Genomic DNA, 5,800 nt, shown 5'->3' with positions numbered 1-5,800 from the left:
AACAGGGAGGGTCTTGTGTGTGGTCTAAACAAATCCACACCATCCATTTTTCATCCTAATCAAAACAACCAAGTTAATTTTTTAATATAATCCAACTTACTAATATGCAATTCTCCCAATTAATCAAAGCTAAAATCAACATAACGTTACGCACCTTAGAAATGACAAGGGTATTTCTGTCATTTCACATTCCCGTCAAAAGTACCTCCGGGACGGGCTGTGACACAATTCGCCTCCTTCGCCCAAATCCAAATCGAGCTCTCCGTCTTCCTCTATCCTCCCACATCAGTGGGATCATCCAAATTCGTCGCCTGAATCGTGACTCCACCCACACCGGTCCTCAATTCTCAGTCTTCACTTCGTGAATTCATCCCCTGAATTGCGATTCCACCCACTGTCCACACCACCTTGCCCGAATCGAGCTCTCAGTCTTAGTCCTCACTCCTCCTCACTCTATAAGGTAAGAATATCATGCAATAAACTCAACCAAAGTTCATGGATATTGTTTTATTTTGAATTCGGTTAGTGATTTTGAACATGGGTTCTGAATTAGGACTTTTGAAAATGGTCTCTGAATTAGGGCTTTTGGATTAGGGTCTCTCTATACCTCCCTCTCTCTCTCACTCCTCTCATATCTGGGTTTTTCCTTTGTTTTTTTTCTTTGAAAAACACCAACACCACCCATGCATCATATTTGAGTTCGTGTTTTTTCGTTTTGAGTTTATGTCTTGTGAGATCTAACATAATATTTTGTATCTCGCCTCGTTGTTTATGGATTTTAGTTTTGAATTTATTTTACATTTTTTTTCAACTTGCCCGCTGCATGCAATTTTGGATATGAATATGATGGATTTTTGGTTAATTCATACTGTGAAGTTTGTCGGTGACTGGTTTGGTCAACCCGATCGAACTCATATTGGAGCGGTTTAGGGCCTTGTTCTCTCTGTCTTTGTAACCTCAAAGGCCCTGCCCTTGTCACGCCCCCATTGCTGGTTCGTATTCTGTATTTGTATGGAAAAATTTCATATCTATTATTATATTTACGGAGCCATGTTGCTTAGAATTTTAGGATTTTGGATCTTCAATTTTTGGAAAAGCGTAAGTTTTTTTTTATTGATTTATTAGGAGTTGTCTTGATTCCACCCCTCCCCCAATAAGTATTTATTCATTTTTTACTTTTCTTTTATGGTGTGGCAGCATTGAAAGAAGAGGATTTAGTAATTGGATCCAGGTAGAGATGAAACCAAAAGTGAAATACAAAAAAAATGTATTCAGATGTGAAGTTCTTAAGGTGCTAATGTTTAATCATGTTAGTACAAGTTTCATCATGGAAAATGCAATATCGTTGTACTGTCTATGCTAACTTAAACAAATATTTACTAGGTATGTGATTAAAATAAGCAACTCACTTTGACCATAAATAATATGCATACTTATATATTTCTTTGATTCAGGTGACCATGAGCTGAATGTATTATCCCCAACCCAAAAGTTACTTTTACAACTCGAAGTGAGGAATATGAATCTTTGAGATGGCAGATCTGGAACTTGTAGGTACTGATTTTAATTAACTCTTTGTAAGTGTAATTTTGGACTGATTGTGTTTTGAATTCGACTATATTTGTGTTGGCTTCTGATGAATATATTGTAGTCTATGTTAGTTGAGTGAGTCTTTTCTCACTGACATCAAGCTAGAGATTATGTCAGTTAGTCTTCAACAGTTTTTAGCCATGGTCGCTGTTAATAGCATTAATTCCATTTGGTCAATTTCTATGGTTTGTTACAAAATGTACCCTGATCTTTGTGTTTGAATACTGGAATCAAAATGAAGATGATAATATTTCTGCACCAAATCTGAACCTTGAACAATTAGCCATGTAACCTTATGCAAAGTGTGATGAGTCTGAACAATTTAGTAAAGCACAGTCAGTTATTATGGAGGGTGGACTTATTTTGTAATACTTGTGAACTTATTTTTCATGAGGAATATTTGTATACTTTCCGCATCCATTGTTGGTTGTTCTTGAGGGTGGATTGTCATATAAGAATCATCTTAAAGCAAGTGGTGGAAAGACCCTAGAAGCAAATAAGAGTCCTCCCACAAAGGTATTCCCTTCTTACTTTCTTTATCCCTTCATTTTCTTTGCTCTTGTAAAGTGTGTGGCTTTTCTTTATCTTTGCATTTGTTATTCATGACTTCTGTGAGAGTCCATATACTGCATGTCATTTGATTAATTCGTTTATGGAGCAGCAAAAATTTGATGAGGTGCAAGCCCTGCTGGGAAGATGCATCTATCCAAAAATGTTTGCTTTCAAGTTTTTTGTTTGTATTAGAGAGAAAATATGTAACACTACAATATATGTTTGTGAGATTCAGAAAGTGAAAGTTGGTTTCATGGTTGTAGGCTTTCTTCAGTTCGTGAAAATTAAAATTTTTCCATTTCCTCAATTTAGTTTCAATTTTTCAAATTTTGATTTTTTTTTATTAATTAATTCATGATGGCACAGTTACAATATAAGTGCCAACATGGTTGGAAAAGTTGATCTGACAAAGTTGTCAGAACGGGGCACAAATGGGCCATTATTTGTGCTTGCCTTTCTGGCACAAACACCCCTATTGTGCTCTTTTATAAATGGTGACGCCCATAGAGGGCACAAATATAAAAATAGTAGCTGCATTGTTGCTATTGGTCTATGACCACAATTGTTGGTGCTTTTTGACCTCAAATGGCACATATAATTTATTGTGTACAGTGGTCATTTTTTTTGTAGTGACATGCAAGATACATCCTTCTATTAATGTGAAATTTATTCTCAACGCTCTCATGATATCCCATCGTTCATGTTTCATAGTTTAACATTTGTAGTGAGTGGATTTGGCTACGATACTTGTAAATACTTTATCAATTATATAGTTTACTTAAACTTGCACCTTCCATTCACATTGTTGTTTTATTTTGTTGCATTTTCGTCCCAATATAGTTTATTCCATTAGCATTGTTTCTCCAACCTGTCAAATGAAGTAAAAATACAATATTTCAAGTTGGGTGTTTCAAATGAGAATATGTGTGTGCACAAAAATGAATGAAGAAAAAAAACCAACTTTAGTTGATGGATTGGACTAAAATGAAAACATAATGAGACTAAAAGGGCAAAAATATAACAAAAGTAACCATATAAGGATGAAAATGAAAATTCAGGTAAACTATAGGGACTATTAATGCAATTTGATCAAAGATAAATTTCTCCACGTACACTATAGGCACGATTTAATTACCCTAATTACCCAATGTATTTCATCCAAAATAGGAAAAGAAATATAGGGTATTGAGTTATGATAATTATGATAAAGTCGATCGACGACTCTAGAAGGAGGAAGAATGGAGATCAACAAATTAATAATAAGTTGCAGTTTTCATAATCTTTTTCCAATGATCTTAACCAGCTTCTTGCGTTTCATTGGTTACTTCTGTGGACTTATATGGATTTGACTTTGTATTTATATATTACTCATCAACTTGACTTTGAAGTACAGTTTCCATTATTCGGTGGTTTTTTTCTCAAGCAAAACTAAACAAAATTAAGGTCATGTAGTTAGCTTCTTAATATAGTGGTTGGTTCATTCACACGTTTATCTGGTTGAATCATATTATATAGATTATAGATTTTCAAATCAAAGCATACTATTTAAATGCTTCAAATTAAATAAAACGAATTATTTAATTACAATGCTAAAGCTGCATGTTATGGCAGATAAAATGTGAAGTTGGTTGGTGGATGGATTCTTGGTTGTTTAATACCCTAAATTATTTTGATTCTCAAATTAGTAGCTTGCAAAAACAAAATGAATAAATAGTTAACGTAAAAAGAGTTCGGAGCTTGTAATTGGTGGTTTAGGTACAATCCAAGAGCCTTATCACATCGCACAGATACATATCACATATATATGCATGCAGGCTTTGTCTGTGGGGAGTGGTGCATATGCCTTCAATTCCTCTGCGCCCTTGCTGTCTCACTCCACCGAAAGCTTAATTACATCAACACGCTAATCAATTTGATTCTTCCTAGTTCATGGTACACATGCATTATTCATGCATCCAAATATCATATACAATATAGTACAAGTAAAATACTTACTTATTTTTAATTAATCCAAAAATACAAGTGTTGTAAGATTGTGAAATCCTCACCAGCAAATAAGAAAATAAAATAGAAACCCCGCCAGCCATGTATATTCAGTAAATAGGATCTAGAGACTTCAGTTTACAGACAAGTAACATCATTATTGGATGACTTTGGTGTCTAAATTATAATTTTACTATCCTCACCAACCACATATATATAATTTATCAATCAATAAATCAAAGATAATTTTCTCGGTTAAAAAACTAGACTTTCCGATATACAGGAATTTTTGTATTCAATTTTTTGTTTGTTTGAGAGTAGTACGATATTCATTGATGACATTGAATAATTCGTACAAAGAGAATTGAATAGGGTGCTTTAATCTTGTGTTCAATTTTAAGGTAAAAAAAAAAGGTTCTCTACAATCGGAAAGCCGTCTGTATGTTGTAACACTAAATTCTAACAGGGGTATACAAATAACCATGGGGATTATTTGGAAGTATTTTCACTCTTGCAAATGAGAAGCAACCCGTTTAATTTAAGCCTAATATGATAAAGAGTTAAATTTTGATTACCAAGCTGATTAGCTCATTATCTTAGACTCATTGTTTTACCCTGATAGACCATCATCTTTTGAGATAGATTAGTTTAGCAATTTTTACTAAGAAGGGAAGGGGTGAACTTGACCTCACAATAAACTAACAATAATATTGTAGAATCCTTAAAGCAACCAAATTCTCTTACATTTATGATAACCTTGCCTCTTTATTGCGAAATTGACGAAACAATAATCGTTTATAGCAAAAAAAAAAAAAATTTCCTGAATTTCCTCTTCTCCTTCAAGATTTCTACCGAACTTTGGGATTATTATTATTAATTTTTTTAACAAACGATATTATCTACACTAAGTAAGGGGGTTGGGGAGCGTGTGATAAGTCTCACAATGGGCTAACAATAATATGGTTCAAACTCGCATTTGATAAAAATGAAACTTTAGACATCTCACTTACAAGGGGAAAAAAATCGGGATTGAAGCACTTAATAAGGTGAAAAAAAATTCGGGATTGAAGTATTTAATACAATCATGAATCATCCATTGACGGTCATATGTGATTGTTAGCTGTCATTATTGTATATTTGATTGTTAATTAATGATTATACTAACTATGTGAATGTATTAATTTGAGTTTTTTTTAGGAGCACTCAGATCCAGATCCAAAAAAATCAGGTAATCTCAGATTGAGTTCAATAGCATGTTCTTACCGGTTTAGGTCTAATTGATCTTGTCTTATTCTCATTTTGTCCTTTTAGTAAAAATGTTGATATTTCTAAATTTCTTAATTTATGCATTATTTACTTAAATTTAAATTTCAAAATTTGAATCTTCAAATTCCTTCCGTGTAAGCCACCATTTAAGGAAAAATAATTTAAAGTAAGTTCATGTGTATGACTATAAAGCCATGACTTCAGTTGAAATGAAAAATATATAAAATCCACAAACAAAAATAATTTGTTCATTAAAGGAAAAAAAAAACATTTTCTATGTAGGTAGATAATTCAATTAATTTGTGATATAGCTAAATTATGAACAAAAATCTATAGTACAGGAAGATAAACACAATTAATTTGTGTGAGAACATCAGCAAATGATGTGTGTGCATGTATGCACTATTAA

General features: G+C 33.0%; 1 long non-coding RNA gene across 2 annotated transcripts; it reads left to right on the top strand.

The window, feature by feature from the left end:
• Positions 1–228: 228 nt before the first annotated feature.
• Positions 229–2,415, top strand: LOC139196520 (uncharacterized). Of its 2 annotated transcripts, none has more exons than XR_011581524.1 (4): positions 229–460; positions 877–992; positions 1,455–1,554; positions 2,252–2,415. It is a non-coding gene; the product is annotated as an uncharacterized lncRNA (long non-coding RNA). The 2 variants fall into 2 exon arrangements; XR_011581525.1 differs by having other exon boundaries at positions 231–460; positions 877–1,291.
• The last annotated feature ends 3,385 nt before the right edge of the window (positions 2,416–5,800 follow it).

The sequence above is a fragment of the Malus domestica genome, chromosome 05, assembly GCF_042453785.1.
Source record: "Malus domestica chromosome 05, GDT2T_hap1".
Lineage (NCBI taxonomy): Eukaryota > Viridiplantae > Streptophyta > Magnoliopsida > Rosales > Rosaceae > Malus > Malus domestica.
The sequence above is the reverse complement of the archived record's forward strand: the minus strand, read 5'-3'. Positions and strand labels throughout refer to the sequence as shown.